Source organism: Saimiri boliviensis, chromosome 8 (assembly GCF_048565385.1).
Source record: "Saimiri boliviensis isolate mSaiBol1 chromosome 8, mSaiBol1.pri, whole genome shotgun sequence".
In the NCBI taxonomy this organism is placed as follows: domain Eukaryota; kingdom Metazoa; phylum Chordata; class Mammalia; order Primates; family Cebidae; genus Saimiri; species Saimiri boliviensis.
Window position 1 is genome coordinate 22,073,525 of NC_133456.1, and position 16,607 is coordinate 22,090,131.

Sequence of the window (16,607 nt, forward strand, 5' to 3'; positions counted from 1 at the left end):
CTCATTCGGCAAGAGACTGATAGAGATGCTGTTTAGAGCCTTTGCCCAGCCACTGTAGGTGAATCACATTGCAGACCCTTAAGATTCTGAAGCAAAGCCCCACCATCCCCTGCAGGTAAGGACTTTCCTCTTGAGAAGCAACCTTTGGCTTGCTGGGCCTCAGCAGAGACTGAACACTTAAGTGGGGGGAATCATCAAGTTACCATGTGACCTGAGCTGCCCATCATGACCCAAGTGTTATCTGATCCACCAAGCTATAAAGTTGTGCATGCACAGCAACACTCCGTCATCAAACTGAAGTGGTATATATGAGATTGGGCTTAAATGGGCCCTAAAGGTATAGGTAAATTGCACACGGAAATGGCCCAAACCCCACTCCTGCTACATTACCTTCTCTCTCCCAGCCTGCACTTATGGCCTCATGTTGAACAGTTGACTGAAGAAGGGAAAACTCAGTTGTGGTTTGTAGCCCTGGTTTATGATGGTTCTGCACAATATGCAAGCACCAGGTGAAAACAAACCTACTGTCCCTTTCTGGGACACCCCTGAAGAATAACGGTGAAAAAAAAAATCTTCCAGTTGGGAGAACTTTGAGCAGTGTACTTGGTTGTTCATTTTACCTGAAAGTAGAAATGGTCAGAAGCTCTTCGGACCCACAGGTCTTTGTTCCAAAAGAAGGAATGCTTCCACCAGGAGACACAACAACATTTCCATTGAATTGGAAGTTGAGATGGCCACTTGGCCACTTTGGGCCTTTCATGCCTCTGAATCAACAGGTAAAGCAGGAAGTACCTCTGCTGGCTGAAGTGACTGATCTTGATTACTAAGCAGGAAATTTGGTTGCTATTACGCAATGGAAATGTATTAATAATAGGCAACTTTATATTGTAGTATTAAGTTTCAGGACATGAAAGGTGGAGAAGGAACATTACCCAAGGACTTTGCATCCGCTTGGGGAAAGTATTGTTATGTTTTCAATAGTATGCAGGATAGTTATATCATGTTAAGTGAAAGTATGACTTTGTTATTGTCTTTAAAAAATTTTTTTCTTTTTGAGACATAGTCTCACTCTATAGCCCAGGCTGGAGTACATTAGCAAGATCTCTGCTTACTGCAAACTCTGCCTCTCAGGTTCAAGCAATTTTCCTGCCTCAGCCTCCCAAGTAGTTGGGATTAGAGGCATACACTGCCACACTCGGCTAACTTTTGTATATTTAGTAGAGACAGGGTTTCACCACGTTGGCCAGGCTGTTCTCAAACTCCTGACCTCATGATTGGCCTGCCTCGGCCTCCCAAAGTGCTGGAATTACAGGTGTGAGTCATCGCACGTGGCCACAAACATTTTTTAAGAGATAGGGTCTTGCTGTGTTACCCAGGCTGGAGTACAGTAGTGTGATCATAGGTCACTGTAGCCTTGAACTCCTGGGCTCAAGAGATCCTCCTGCCTCAGGTTCCTGAGTAGCTAGGACTACAGGTGCACACTACCATACAGGCTAATTTAAAAAAAAATTTTTTTTTTTTTGTAGAGATGGGGGTCTCACTAGGTTGCCCAGGCTGGTCTGAACTCCTGGGCCGAAGCAATCCTCTTGCCTTGGCCTCCCAAAGGACTGGGATTACAGGGTCCCTGATCTGTTATTGTTGGCCTTTAGAGATCAAGTATGGTTAAGGAGATGTGTAGGAGTGTGATTGCTGGATCACAGTCTTTTTACATTTTAGCTATCCTAATGAGAGTATGGTGGTTTTAATTGGAAAAATCCCTAGTTGACTAAAGATGTTGATTATCTCTTCATTGTTTATAGGCCATTTTTTAATCTTATGAATTATTTATTAAAGCCTTTGCCCACTGACTTATTGGGTTGGCTTATTATTCATTTATAACAATTCTTTATGTAGTCTGGATACAAGACTTTTTTTTTAATGCTTTCTATTGCAAACTCTCCACCTGTGGCTTGCTTTTTAATTTTCTTAATGGTATCTCTCAAAGAGCACCAGTTTTTAATTTTGATAGAGTTCCAATTTATCAATCACTTTTTTTTTCTTTTTTTTTTTGAGACAGGGTCTCAGTCTGTCATCCAGGCTGGAGTGCAGTGGCACCATCTCAGCTCGCTGCGACCTCCACCTCCCAGATTCAAGGATCCTCCTTCCTCAGCCCCACAAGTAGCTGAGACTCCAGGCACGTGCCAACACGCCCAGCTAATTTTTGTAGAGACAGCATTTTGCCATGTTGCCCAGGCTGGTCTTGAACTCCTGAGCTCAAGTGATCCACCTGCCTCAGTCTCCCAAAGTGTTGGGATTATATGCGTGAGCCAGGCTGTGAATCACTTCTTATGGTTCATACATTTTCTGTCCTAAGAAATCTTTGCCTATCCCAAGGTCACAAATGCTTTTTCTATGTTTTCTTCTAAAAAATTTTTTTTAATAGTTTAAGCTTTTAAATTTAGGTTTATCATCCATTTTGAGTTATCTTCCTCAGGGGGCTCCTTCAGTGCTTCTGAAATCTATAAATGCACCCTCTAACAACCTCAAATCTAAGTTAACCTTGCCACCTCCTTCTCCTTCACTACTCATTTAGTTCATTGCCATGTCCTGTCCATTTTACCACTAAATAGTGCTCGTCTCTGCCACTACCTTCCTACCTTGCATTGACTACCTGGCCAGTGGCCTCCTAACTGGCACTCCTGCCCCAGCTTTGAGACTCCCATCAGACCACTCTTCACACTGCTATCTAAGTAACTTAAAAACAAACATAATGGGCCAGGTGCGGTGCCTCGTGCCTGTAATCCCAGCGCTTTAGGAGGCCAAGGTGGGTGGATCACGAGGTCAGGAGATAGAGACCATCTTGGCCAACATGGTGAAACCCTGTCTTTACTAAAAATACAAAGAAAAAAAAAATTAGCTGAGTGTGGTGGCGCGCGCCTGTAATCCCAGCTACTCGGGAGGCTGAGGCAGGAGACTCGTTTGAACCTAGGAGGTGGAGGTTGCAATGAGCCGAGATCACGCCACTGCACTCCAGCCTGGGTGAGAGAGCGAGACTCCGTCTCCAATCAATCAATCAATCCGAAATCCTCATCTGTTTTTGCCTACCTCTTCCCACACTCGCGTCTACTCCACATTCAATGTTTTTTAGCGCTCCCCATTCTGGCCATGCCAAAACCTCAACACTTAGCAACGAACTCCTCCCAACTCAATTCCTCTTTCTCTTCAACTAAATCAGTTCCCCTCATAAAGATTCTCTTAGTACCATACACCTCTCAGAGGATTTTTACTAACTGAAAACTTAATTTTGTTTGATTCTCCCATGAACGTTTTCCTTCTCCACCAGATCTCAAACTTCACGAGGCCAGGGACTCCGTTGACCCCATATGGTACTCCCAGCTCCTTGAACACGGAAGAAGCCTCATTACATAAGTCATGAACGAAAAAATAAAGTGAGAAAACAGGAATTATAAAGAGATGGGCTGGTGGCTGCTTACGATTCCTTCAGTGGTAATATCTAGCGCCAAATAATGACAGTCTGCTCGTTCCAAGCAGCCTGCCAGGTGGAACGAAGGCCTTGCGACTCAAGGTAGGTAGATACAAACGTGTGATCCAGAGCGGCAGACAGAAAATCCGACGAAACCCCCTAGTACTCAGGGGTGTTGTTCGTAGGGCGAGGCTCGCTCGGTTCCTACAGCTTTGTGCCGGGAGGAGCTCACCTGGAGCCCCTCAGTACTACCCGCACCGCGCAGCTCCACCAGCCCAGCAACCGCGTGGGTGGGCGGGCTAGAGGCGGGGCCACGGCTTCCACAACCCATCCCCGCCCCCTGCGGCGTGCGCGCGCCCGTCCGTCCGGTCCCTTGCGCGTGCGCCGCCGGCCGGGGGGCGGAGGTGGTGGGCGGTGGCGGCTGCGGAGGGGGCGCGTGCGCTCTTGCTCCCTCGCGCCGGCTCGCGCTCCCGCGCCGGGGCTGAGGCGGTGGCGGCGGTGGCGGTGACTGAGGCGGCGGCGGAGGCTGAGGCGGCGCGGGGGGAGGGCCGGGAGGGGGGTGGTTGTGGGGGATGGACCGGGCGCGGCGGCCGCAGTGGAAGGAGCAGGCGCTTGAGCTCGAGCGACGGCGCTGGCGGAGACGCCGGCTGCTCCTCCCCTCCCCGCCGGTGAGTGAGCGCCCCCGCCCCGGACGCTGGCGGCGGTCGCGGCCCCCTGACGGCCCTCCGCGGTGGGTGGGGACAGTCGTGAGGGAGCGTGGCCCGGCGGCACAGCCGGCGCAGGCCTGGCCTCCCGCTCGCGGCCTGGCGCGGCTCGGACCCGCCGTTGCCCCCGTTAGAGGTTGAAGCCCCGGGCCTAGGACTCGACCCCCAGCATCCCACGGGGCCTCTTTCCTTTCCCGGCTCGTTACGCTGTCATTTCGACCCTGGGGTTCCCCTCTCCAGCTCCTCGCCTCGTCCCCTTCCCGGCGTCCCAGGGCCGAGGTGAGGGAGGGGCGTGCGAGAAGTCGGGCCGAGGCCGGAGGGACTGTGGAGCGGCCGGCTCCCGTCGGGGTCTGGGGTTTTAGGAGCCCTTGATCGCCCTGGCGTCCCAGAAGTGAGCCACCGGGACTCAGCCGTTTCCACCTGAAACCAGTTTTGCACCTTTTGTTTTGGTTTTGAGCCGTCGTTCCAGGCGAGGAGGGAGCCCGGCGAACTGGGGAGAATAGGTGGTGGGAGGTGGGATGGGAGGTGGAGCTGGCGGGGCCTGGCCTCGGGAGGCCCCCGTGAACGCTCGTAGGATAGGGGAGAGGGGTACGGCGACTTACACCTTCCCTGGAGGGCTAGAGATGGGGTTATAGCTTGCGAATCTCTGCTATTTCAGCCTCAGCAAAGGGGGATGGTGTTGATCCGTGGTTGGTTTGGTTCGTCCCTTAACAACATTCTTGGTGAGGATTCCCCAGGTGAATCTGCCGCGGAGTTTCTTGAAGCTGCCCACTGGAGCTGTTGGCTACCAACCCCCCTCCCCTCCCCTCCCCTCCCCTCCCCCCTCCCCTCACCCCGCCTCCCGCCGTCCCCCCAACGCCCGTTTGCTTTTGTGACACGTTGCACGTTAGTCTTGGTAGAGCCTAGCCATCAGGTACCTGTACCGTAAGCATCTCTATAAAAGGTGTGAATTCCTAAATTAGTTTATTCTGTTAAAAAAAAAAAAAAAATCCAGGGCTTAAATCTCAGATAGCTGCTTTAAAATAAAACAAAACCTTGATTTGTTCCAGGAGGTAGATACATTTTTTTTCTCTGTGTATTAGAAGATTGAAACTCAAATTGTGAGTAGGTGGTAGTTTTACTAGTGTCATATGACAAAATGATGCTTATAGATGGGATTTTAACTTAACAATACCTTGTCCTCTACCAACAGAGTTGGCTTGCTTTTTTTTTTTTTTTTTTTTTGAAATCACACACCCACTCTCTGGCTAGTGTAGAAAGATTAAAAAGCTGCTTCTGGTCTGTGGGTGGTAACCTTTTAATTTATAAAGAGTTTTGAGCTGCTTATAGATTGCTGATCAGCATCATAGAAAAAATTTAGACATTAAAACTTCATTAGCATATGATGTAGATCTGTTATGAGCATTGATTAAGATTTGATACGGTGTTGGTGCTGTGTACTGTGTATAGGAATGAGATTTCTCAGAACATTTGCATCTTAAACAGAAGCACAGGCCACTGACAATGTTGTGACACCTTGCAGTAGTTGAGAGACTGTTTTATGAGCACAAAAAGACCTGTAGTCTACAATTTGATGAAGAACCCCACTGTTACTTTAAATTCTTTGAAGTAGAATATTTCCTGTTTCCTGCAAGAGTACTTCTGCCTATCATAAATTTATAGAGCCTATAATGGCTGAGGACTCAAGTTTAAGTTCCTCAGAGGGGCGTTTATGGACCATTCATTAATTTACTTATCAAATATTTATTGAGCCCTTACTTTGTTCCAGTATGTTTTCTAAGTAGTGGGCTACAGTGGCAGGACAAAACACTCAAGGTCTCTTCCCTAATTAAGCTTTATTCTTTATATATGGGAATGCGGAATATACAAAAAACAAGCAAATAGGATCATTTCAGATAATGATATAAATCAGTGGTTGGTAAACTTTTGGTAAAGGACCAGAAAGTATAGTACGTATCAGGCTTTTTGGGCCATATGATCTCTTTCTCAACTATTCTGTTGTAGGACAAAAGCAGCTACAGACAGTATGTGCACAAACATGTTTATGTTCTAGTTAAACCTGGGACACTGAAATTTGAATTTCATAAAATTTTCACATATCACAGAATATTATGAGTTTTAAAAAATATTTTCCCCCAGCCATTTAAACATGTAAAACCATTCTTAGCCATAGAAAACATGGGGCAAACTGGATTTGGCCTATAGATTATAATCTAGTCTTTTATAGAAAAAGTTTGCTGACCCTTAATATGAATTATGAAGAAAATAAAACAAGCTGATGTGACAAGTGAATGATTGAGAGGTGGGTGGAGGGTTATTGAGTGAGAGGAGGCATCACTAAGTAGAAGTTGGCTTGTAAGTTAAATGGCTTGTAAGTTAAGTAGAAGATACTTGAGTTGGGACCTGAAAAATGGGAGTGCTTTCCTGGTAAATGAAACAGTGAGTGCAGAGGTCCGCAGGTACAGATGAGCTGCTTTTGTTTTCCAGCCTTGAACTTCCCCACATAGCATGTCATTCTAATCTTTGTGTCCTTGTTAGAATTGTTAGAATGTTCTTCTTCATGTTGTGATAGGATGGTACCTTTGTATCTCCTCTTACTGATCCTGCCTTACAATACCCATGGAGTAAGATTGCAGTGGACTTGCACCTCATCGTACGGTTAGGTCCGAAAGTTAGTACATGAGGCAGAAATCACATAAGATGAAAACTCTGCTTGAAAATTCCATAAATTGCTCAAAAAGTACGATATGCATGTTTTTGTGTATGTAAAATTCTTACGAATATTAAAGGCTGAGAGCCACAGAGCTTGACTGAGGGAAAAAGCAAGAGGAAATAAATTGTTATATAGATATCTGGACTTTCAGACTATTTTGCTTTTTAAAACTACTGTGGAAGCTCTATCAGAGTGGGGGATGGTGTAGAATTTTGATATGTTCTTGTTTCCATGCAGGATTTAATTCTATTTTTATATTCAGCTGCTATTACGTTAATACGTGCTCATAGATGTGTTGTGAATATTAAACAAGATAATATATTTGAAAGAGCCCAGCACTTAAGATAGTCAATAAACATTTGTGGAATTATAATCTGATTTTTACTTCTTTGGGCCCACATATATACTGTCCTTTGAGAAGCTATAGAGAACTTAGCCACCTGCTTCCTGTCTTTCCTTATTGGCATTTCCTGTTGTGGCTCTACTGAACAGCTGTCACTTTCTTTGTCCTTGAGCATTTGTCACATTTTGTCAGAAGTTGGCTTGTAAGTTAAATGGGTATATGATATAACTCTGTTGGTTCTGCCACATGACCCTTAAAGTATTTGAGCACAGCTATTATGTCTCCAATTTAAGTCTTCACTTTTCAGAGCTAAATGTTTTCATTTCTTTCTTTTTTTTAAAGATAGAGAGACAGAGTCTCATATGTTGCCTAGGCTGGTCTTGAACTCCTGGCTCAAGTGATCCTCCTTGCCTTGGCATCCAAAAGTGGTGGGTTTCTAGGCATGAGCCACCATGCTCAGCCATTCATTCATTTATGTGTATTTTTTTAACCTTGCTACTCTGAATTACATTTTAAGGTACAAACTCAAGTTTTATCACCTTGAGCAAGTCTTTCCTGATAATTCTAGACCTTCTTTATATTCTTAATATACTTTTTACTCTTCAATTTATTTTTTCTTATTTTTGTATTTTATACGAGTTTCATGAGCATTTGTCTTCACAGTGTGACAACAAGCTTCTTGAAGGCAAAAACTATGTTTGAAGTATCTTTTATATCCTGGATGCACTGAGTAAAATTCCAGGGATGCAGTTGATCTTAAGTTTGTTATAATTTTTTAAAATAGACTTTAAAATTTAGATTTAGAGAAATATTGCAAAGATGGTACAGAGTTCCTGCCTGCTCTACACTGTTTCCCATATTATTAACATCTTACATTCCTGTGGTAAATTTGTCACAATTAATAAACCAATATTGATACATTATTACAGAGACCATACTTTATTCAGATTTCCACAAGTTTTTTTTCCTTAATGCTCTTTCACTGCCCCAGGATCCCATCCAGGATACCACATTGCATTTAGTAATCATGTCTCCTTAGCTCCTCTTGGTTGTGACAGTTTCTCAGACTTTCCCTGTATTTAATGACCTTGGCAGTTTTGAAGATTTCTGGTCAGATTTTGTTTGTTGGTTTTTTTGAGACAGGCTCTTCCTCTGTCACCGAGGTGTGATCTCAGCTCACTGCACCCTCGACATCCTGAGCTCAAGTGATCTTCTGACCTCAACCTCTGGAGTAGCTGGGCCCACAAAATGTGTGTCATCATGCTCTGCTAATTTTTGTACTTTTTGTAGGGATGGGGTTTCGCCATGGTGCCCATGCTGGTCTCGAACTCCTGGGACCAGGCAGTCTGCCCTCCTCAGCCTCCTAAAGTGCTGGGATTACAGGCATGAGCCACTGTGCCCAGCCATGATTAGGTATTTTTATAGAATGTTTTTTGGGATTTGTCTGATGTTTTTCTTACAGTTAGGCCAGGAATGTAATATGCTTTTGGAAGGAAGACCACAGGGGCAAAGTGTCATTCTCATCATATATTAGTATAAGTCATATATACTACCAATATGACTTATCGGTGTTGCTGTTAACCCTGCTCATCTGACTTGAGGCAATGTTTGTTTTCTGCACTGTAAAGTTACTCTTTTCTCCTCTAGTCTGGAAGAAAGTCACTATGTACCTCCCACACTTAGTGGTGATGAGTTCTGTTCTACCTCCTGAAGGGTGGTGTATTAACTTAAATTTCATTGCTTAATTGTTTCAGCTTTGGCCATTGGTAGCTCTTTAAGTTGACTCCTTTATCCTTTCTCTTTGACATACCTCCAACATTGTGTGTGTACCTTCTTCCTTTCTGGCGACATAAGATGCTCTAAGGTTCATCTTGTATATTTTCTGCTCGTCTTATAATCAATGATTTCTCCAAAGACTGCTGGTACCTTTTATTGAAGAGTGGTTTTACAAACCAAGATCTGAGTGATAGGTGTGCTTGCTGGTACTGATGTGTTGTTGCTTCTAGGCCTCTCAGTTGACAGGGGAAGGAGATATATTTGTACATACTAACCTGTGTATATACACATATTTATATATATTTCTATATGTAACTGTATGTTAAACTAAACTTCATGATGTCTCCAACTCTAATTCATTACCACATGTATTATTCTGACCTTACCTTGCTTATATATAACCTCCCACTTCACCAGTGAGAAATCTGGCTCTCACTCTCCACCAGAATTTACTTAGTTCTTCAGTTCCAGCACACACACATAGTGGTTTCAGAACTGTTAATCTGTATGCCTGTGGGAAACTAGTGTATCAACTAGAACTTATGGATCGTTCTTTTTGCCTTTAGTTTTACAGACAGCACTCATTCCCAGTGTTTTTTAGGTTAGCACCTTTCCCTACTCCCCAAAGTCGTCTCATATATTTGTAATAGATTTAGACTTTGTCACATTCTGCTTTTTTTTTTTTTTTTGCTGAGATACCTTTATCTCCTAATTACGAATTTGTGTACGTTAACGTTTATTCTTTGTGCTTTAAATTTCTATGGGTTTTGACGGACTTCTAGTATTTTATGTTTAATGTTATAGTATCATACAAATTAGTTCCACAGTTCTAGAAAGTTTGTCTCTCACTTACTTCCCTTACAGCAGCCTCTGGCAACCTCGCTGATCTTTTTACTGTCTCTATAGTTTTGCCTTTTTTAGAATGCCAATATATTATATCTTAAAAAGTGTTTTTGAGTGATCTCTTTTTTAATGCTCACAGTATTTTGTTAAGTAGTGGAAGATACAGGTGCAAGATAACTAATATTCAGAAGTATTTTTTTTCCCTTGAGGTAAAATTAACATACAATTTATGATGTGCAATATGTAGTTAACCATTATAAATGTACAGTTCAGCGGCTTTTAGTTCATTCACAGTATAACATGTGCAACTACCACCGCTGTCAAACTATAGTACATTTTCATCACCCCAAAAAGAAACCCCATACCTATTAGAAGTCCCTTTCTTTGTTCTCTGGCAACCACAGTCTGATTTTTATCCTATGGGTTTGCCTATTCTAAACATTTCACATAAATGGAATCACATATTTTGTATTTTTAGTAGAGATAGGGTTTCACCATCTTGGCCAGGCAGCTCTTGAATTCCTGACCTCGTGATCCACCTGCCTTGGCCTCCCAAAGTGCTGGGATTACAGGCGTGAGCCACTGTGCCTGGCCGAGATTTTCTTCTTACTAGCTACATTCCCTCAGATTTGAACTATAATAGAATAGCATCAAATACTGTTTTCCCTTTTTCTTTTTTTTCGAGACAGAGTCTTGCTCTGTCACTCAAGCTGGAGTGCAATGGGATGATCTTGGCTCACTGCAACCTCTGCCTCCTGGGTTCAAGCAATTCCCCCACCTCAGCCTCCCGAGTAGCTGGGATTACAGGCAACCGCCATTATGCCTGGCTAATTTTTGTAGAGACAGGGTTTCACCATGTTGGCCAGGCCAGTCTTGAACTCCTGACCTTAGGTGATCCTTTTCCTACTTCAGCACCTGACCCCAAAGCTTTGTTTTGCAGCTATTGCTTTGACAAATTCATTTTCCTCAGGAAGACTTGGCAGAAGTTTTCCTCTTTTGCCAGTTTGGGGCAGCGTGACCAATTCATTGAAACCTGTTCTTGTTTTTCAGATTTCTTGAAAGCAAGGACCATTCTTTGCTGTAGCTTATTTATTTATTTATTTTAAAGCAGGATCTCACTTTGTGGCCCAGGCCGGAGTGCCTTGGTGTGATGAAAGCTCACTGTAACCTGGATATCCTAGGTTCCAGCAATCCTCCTGCCTCAGCCCCCTGAGTAGCTGAGACTACAGACCTGTGCTACCATGTCTGGCTAATTTTTGCATTATTTGTAGAGATGGGGTTTTGCCATGTTACTCAGGCTGGTTTTGAATCCTGAGCTCAAGCGATCTGCCTGCCTCGGCCTCCCAAAGTGCTAGAATTACAGGTATGAGCCACTATACCCAGCCTGCTGTTTATTTGTAAATGACTTTCAGGTTCCATTGAGACAGTGAAAAAATAGATAAATTATATATTGACCACCTATTGTTTTTTGTCTCAAGAAATTTCTCTGTAGGCAAGCCCTTCAAAGGATTTGAAAACCACTCAGTAGTAGAATACTGAGCTGAAAACAAGGTTCTAGTTTTGATTTTATTTCTTCAAAAGACTCTCTTTTGTCAGACAAATAGCTTGTACTTTAGAGCTTCATTTTATAGAGAAGAAATAATATTGACTGATTTATAGGAAAGTGTAATGGGAACTGAGTTCTAATAATTAGGGTACTTGGAGGTTTTTGAAAGTCAAGCATGTTGGAAGATCTGTATAAATTCTTTTTTATTTTATTTTGTAGAAATGGTGTCTCACTGTGTTTCCCAGGCTGGTCTTCAACTCCTGGGCTCAAGTGATTCTCCCGCCTCAGCGGATTACAGGTGTGAGCTACCATGCCCAGTGGGATTACAGGTGTGAGCTACCATGCCCAGCCTGAAAATTCTTGATAGTGCTTTTTAATTTAATAGTGTAAATGAGTCTGCTCGCACTGTAATAAAAGTCTTTGTCCGGTATGTATGGATATTTTGTTTATTCATGTATTTTACCTTTTTGGAGGCTCTTGGTTCTTTTGTGTAGTTCTAAATTTCTACATGGTATTTTTCTGATTGAAGGACTAATGTTTCTTGTAGTGCACATTTGCTGATAATGAATCCTTTTATTGTTTGGATATCTGAAGAAGTGTTTAATTTGTTTTTAGTTTTAGGAACTATTTTCATAGGATATCGAAATACTGTTGACATTTTCTTTATGATGCTGTTTCACGATCTTCTGGCCTGCATTGTTTCCGATGAGAAATCTGCTTTCATTGGGTTTATTTTTCTGTATGTAGTATGTGGTTGTTTCCCTCTGGCTGCTTTTATTTTTCTTTCAAAAATATATATTTTTCTTTTTTAAATTTAATTATTTTATTTCTTTTTTCTTTTTTTTTTTTTTTGAGACGGAGTTTCGCTCTTGTTACCCAGGCTGGAGTGCAATGACGCGATCTCGGCTCACCGCAACCTCCGCCTCCCGGGTTCAGGCAATTCTCCTTCCTCAGCCTCCTGAGTAGCTGGGATTACAGGCACGTGCCACCATGCCCAGCTAATTTTTTTGTATTTTTAGTAGAGACGGGGTTTCACCATGTTCACCAGGATGGTCTCGATTTCTTGACCTCGTGATCCACCCGCCTCGGCCTCCCAAAGTGCTGGGATTACAGGCTTGAGCCACCGCGCCCGGCCTAATTATTTTATTTCTAAAAAAAATTAGAGACAAGGTTTCACCATGTTGGCCAGGCTCATCTTGAACTCCTGGCCTCAAGTGATTCATTCCTCTTGGCTTCCCAAAGTGTTGGAATTACAAGCATGAGCCACCACTCCCAGCCCAAAAATGTATTTTTTATTGTAGTGAAATGCACATAAACATTTACCATTTTAACTATTTTTTGTTTGTTTTTAAGAAGGGTGTCACTCTGTCACTCAGGCTGGAGTGCAGTTGCATGAACATGGCTTACTACAGCCTTGACCTCCTAGGTTTAAACCATCCTTCCACCTCAGCCTCCTGAATAGCTGTGACCACAGGTGCCTGTCACCATTCCTGGCAAATTTTTACTTTTCTTTTTTGTAGAAGTGGGGTCTCACCATGTTCCCCAGCCTGATCTCGAACTCCTGGGCTCAAGCAGTCCTCCCACGTTGGTCTTCCAAAGTGTTGGGATTGCAGGCATGAGCCAACCTGGCCCATTTTAACCATTTTTTAGTATATGTGCTGCCGAAGCGAGCACACATTTTAACCATTTTTTAAATTAATTAATTAGAGTCACTGCAGAGTACAGTGTCGTGCGATCTTGGCTCACTGCAACCTCTGCCTCCCAGTTTCAAGTGGTTCTCCCAACTCAGCGTCTTGATTAGCTGGGATTACAGGCATGTGCTACCACATGCCTGGCTATTTTTTTTCCCCCCGTATTTCCATATTTTTAGTAGACAGGATTTCATCATATTAGCCAGGCTGGTCTCTAACTCCTGACCTGAGGTAATCCGCCCACCTTGGCCTCCGAAAGTGCTGGGATTACAGGTGTGAGTCACCATGCCTGGACGATTTTAACCATTTTTAAGTGTGGTGTTCACTGATATTAATACATTCATAATGTTGTACAACCATCACCATCATCCATCTCCAGTACTCCTTTCATCTTCCAAACTGAAACTCTGTTAAACACTAACTCTGCAGACCCTTCCCTTGGCCTGTGGAAGCCACTGTTCTGTCTGTGAATTTGACTACTCTAGGTTCCTCATATAAGTGGAATCATACAGTACTTGTCTTTTTATGACTTAATATAATGTCCTGAAGCTTCATCCATGTTGTAGTATTTTTCAGAATGTTCTTCTTTTTTAAGACTGCTTAGTATTTCATTGTATATTATATACCACATTTTACTTATCCATGCATCTGTTGATAGACATATATGACATTTGGGTTGCTTCCACTTTTTGGCTATTATGAATAATACTTCTGTGAATATGACTATACAGATATCTCTTACAGACCCTGTTTTAAATCTTTTTGCTATAAACCCAGAAATGGAATTGCTGGATCATATGGTAATTCTATTTTTAATTTTTTGAGGTACTTCCTTACTGTTTTCCACAGCGGCTGTGCCATTGTACATTCCTATCAACAGTGCACAAGTGTTCCACTTTCTCCTTGTCAGCACTTGTTTTCTTTTTTTTTCCTGATCATAACTATCCTAATGGGTGTGAGTGGTATCTCATTGTAGTTTTGATTTGCATTTCCCTAATGATTTATGTTTATTAGCCATTCATGTATCTCCATTGGAGAAATATCCTTTGCCCATTTTTATCAGGTTTTTTTGTATTTGTGGAGTTTTTTTTTATTTGTTGTTTTGGGAAGGAGTCTTGCTTTGTTGCCCAGGCTGGAGTGCAGTAGCACCATCTCGGCTCACAGCAACTTCCACCTCTCGGGTTTAAGTGATTCTCCTGTGTCAGCCTCCTGAGTAGCTGGGATTACAGGCGTGTGCCACCATGCCCAGTTAATTTTTGTATTTTTAGTAGAGATGGGGTTTCACCATGATGGTCAGGCTGGTCTCAAACTCCTGACCTCATGATCCACCCACCTCAGCCTCCCAAAGTGCTGGGATTACAGGTGTGAGCTACTGTGCCTGGCCTATTTTTGTTGAGTTTTAAGAGTTCTTTGTATATTCTGGATGATAGGTGATCTGTAAATATTTTCTCCCGTTCCGTATTCCTCTGGCTCCTTTTAAGATTTTTCCTGCCGGGCGCGGTGGCTCAAGCCTGTAATCCCAGCACTTTGGGAGGCTGAGGTGGGTGGATCACGAGGTCAAGAGATCGAGACCATCCCGGTCAACATAGTGAAACCCCGTCTCTACTAAAAATACAAAAAATTAGCTGGACATGGTGGTGTGTGCCTGTAATCCCAGCTACTCAGGAGGCTGAGGCAGGAGAATTGCCTGAACCCAGGAGGCGGAGGTTGCGGTGAGCCGAGATCGCGCCATTGTGCTCCAGCCTGGGTAACAAGAGTGAAACTCCATCTCAAAAAAAAAAAAAAAGGTTTTTTCTTATGTCTGGTTTCAAGGAATTTGATTTTGTTGTGCCTTGGTGGAGTTTTATCTTTCTTTGAGTTTTTTGCTCTTTTTGTTAAGCTCTTTGACTTTTTGAGTTTATACTTTTCATCAGATTTGGAACATTTTTTGGTTATTATTTGTCCAGATATTCACACATCCCTCCTTGGATTCCAATTACATACGTATTATTAGGTTCCTTGAGGTTGCCCCATACCTTACTGATGCTCTGCTTTTTTCCCCTTGGTCTTATATTTTGTGTTTCATTTTGGATAGTGTTTTTTTTTTTTTTTTTTGAGTTTTGCTCTTGTTGCCCAGGCTGGAGTTCAGTGGCCCAATATTGGCTCACTGCAACCTTCGCCTCCCAGGTTCAAGCAATTCTCCTGCCTCAGCCTCCTGAGTAGCTAGGATTACAGGCATGCGCCACCATGACTGGCTAATTTTGTATTTTTAGTAGAGATGGGGTTTTTCCATGTTGGTCAGGCTGATCTGGAACTCCCGACTTCAGGTGATCTGCCCACGTTGGCCTCCCAAAGTGATGGGTAGATAGTTTTTATTGCTGTGTCTTTACATTCACTCATCTTTCCTTCTGCTGTGTCTTGCCTGCTGCTAGTTCCATCCAATGTATTTCATTCCAACCTGTTATATATATTCTGTAATCTGTGGTTTGATACAAATGCAGTGATGTAGCAGGTATCAATAAATACTGTCTTAATTTGTTGCCATAATAGATTTCTTGTTCTGTATATTAGCTAAAAAGGATATGGAAACCACTCTGTATGTCGTATTAACTTTGATATCCCTTTGTTTTCACGTTAACTTTTAGTTTCTCTGCCAGCACCTACATATGTATTTTTTTGTATGATTATTCTCCATTTTCTGCTGAGAGTGGACATCTGCATTAATAGTTCCACAGTATTTGTTAAGTAAGTTGCCAGAATAATTGGTCTGTTTGGCAGACTGCAGACAAATATTTATCTGTGATTGGTTGTATGATATGACCATTATTTTGCTATAAGAAACTTGAAATAGATTTTAATGTTTTCTTTACTATTATCAGAGAGCGAGCTGGATTACCTGCTGAAGTATACTTTTGGTTATTGCTGTCATTAATTCAGTGCCAGCTAGATGTGGTCACTGGTATTACCTCCATGTGATCATTTTTTGTTCATTAATGTTAATTTAAAAAGTTTTGCAGCCTGAGAACTGATATACGTCAGAAATATTTCAGATTTTTTAGATTTTGGAATATTTGTATTATACATGTCAGTTAAGCATCCCTAATTGGAAAGTCTAAACTCTGAAATGCTCCAGTGAGTGTTTCCTTTGAGCATCATGTTGGGACTCAGAAAGTTTTCAGATTTTGGAGCATTTTGGGTTTTGGCCTTTCAGACTTGGGATGATCAGCCTGTCATTGTGTGTTAAACAGTCATTTACATTCAGTAGTTCTTTCTTTTCTTGCTTCTCTGTCCCAGCAGGTATTAATCTCTGGAGAAGACAAATCCACAGTTAGCACTTTCTTCAGATGCTGACACTCAGTGAACAGTTGCTCTTGGTGACAAGATTTAGAAGACACAGTGTCCATCCTACCAGATTGGATCTCTTTTTCATATGGATCTTCTGTTTCTATGTCTTTTTTAAAAAGAACTTTTTGGGAAACCTTTTGGATTACAACTGTTCATCCTCATCTATGCAAAGAAAGGAAAGCTATTGCTGGGATTTTGAGGAGG

The 16,607-nt window shown here is 42.6% G+C and overlaps 1 protein-coding gene and 1 long non-coding RNA gene across 26 annotated transcripts in view; one reads left to right on the plus strand and one right to left on the minus strand.

Moving 5' to 3' along the window:
• Positions 1 to 4,950, minus strand: part of LOC104651088 (uncharacterized) — a 28,127-nt gene extending 23,177 nt beyond the window's left edge. For 2 of the 3 annotated variants that reach the window (XR_744619.3, XR_012518748.1), the window contains exon 1: positions 3,474 to 3,767. This is a non-coding gene — a long non-coding RNA (uncharacterized LOC104651088). Of the gene's footprint in view, positions 1 to 3,473; positions 3,768 to 4,769 lie in introns of those variants that run through there. The other variant, XR_012518749.1, reaches the window with a different exon arrangement.
• Positions 4,017 to 16,607, plus strand: part of TMCC1 (transmembrane and coiled-coil domain family 1) — a 261,462-nt gene continuing 248,871 nt past the window's right edge. For 14 of the 23 annotated variants that reach the window (XM_074404122.1, XM_074404126.1, XM_074404121.1 and 11 more), the window contains exons 1-2: positions 4,017 to 4,131; positions 16,356 to 16,606. The gene's annotated coding sequence lies outside the window, so the exon portion shown is untranslated. The other 9 variants (XM_074404129.1, XM_074404124.1, XM_074404117.1 and 6 more) reach the window with 9 other exon arrangements.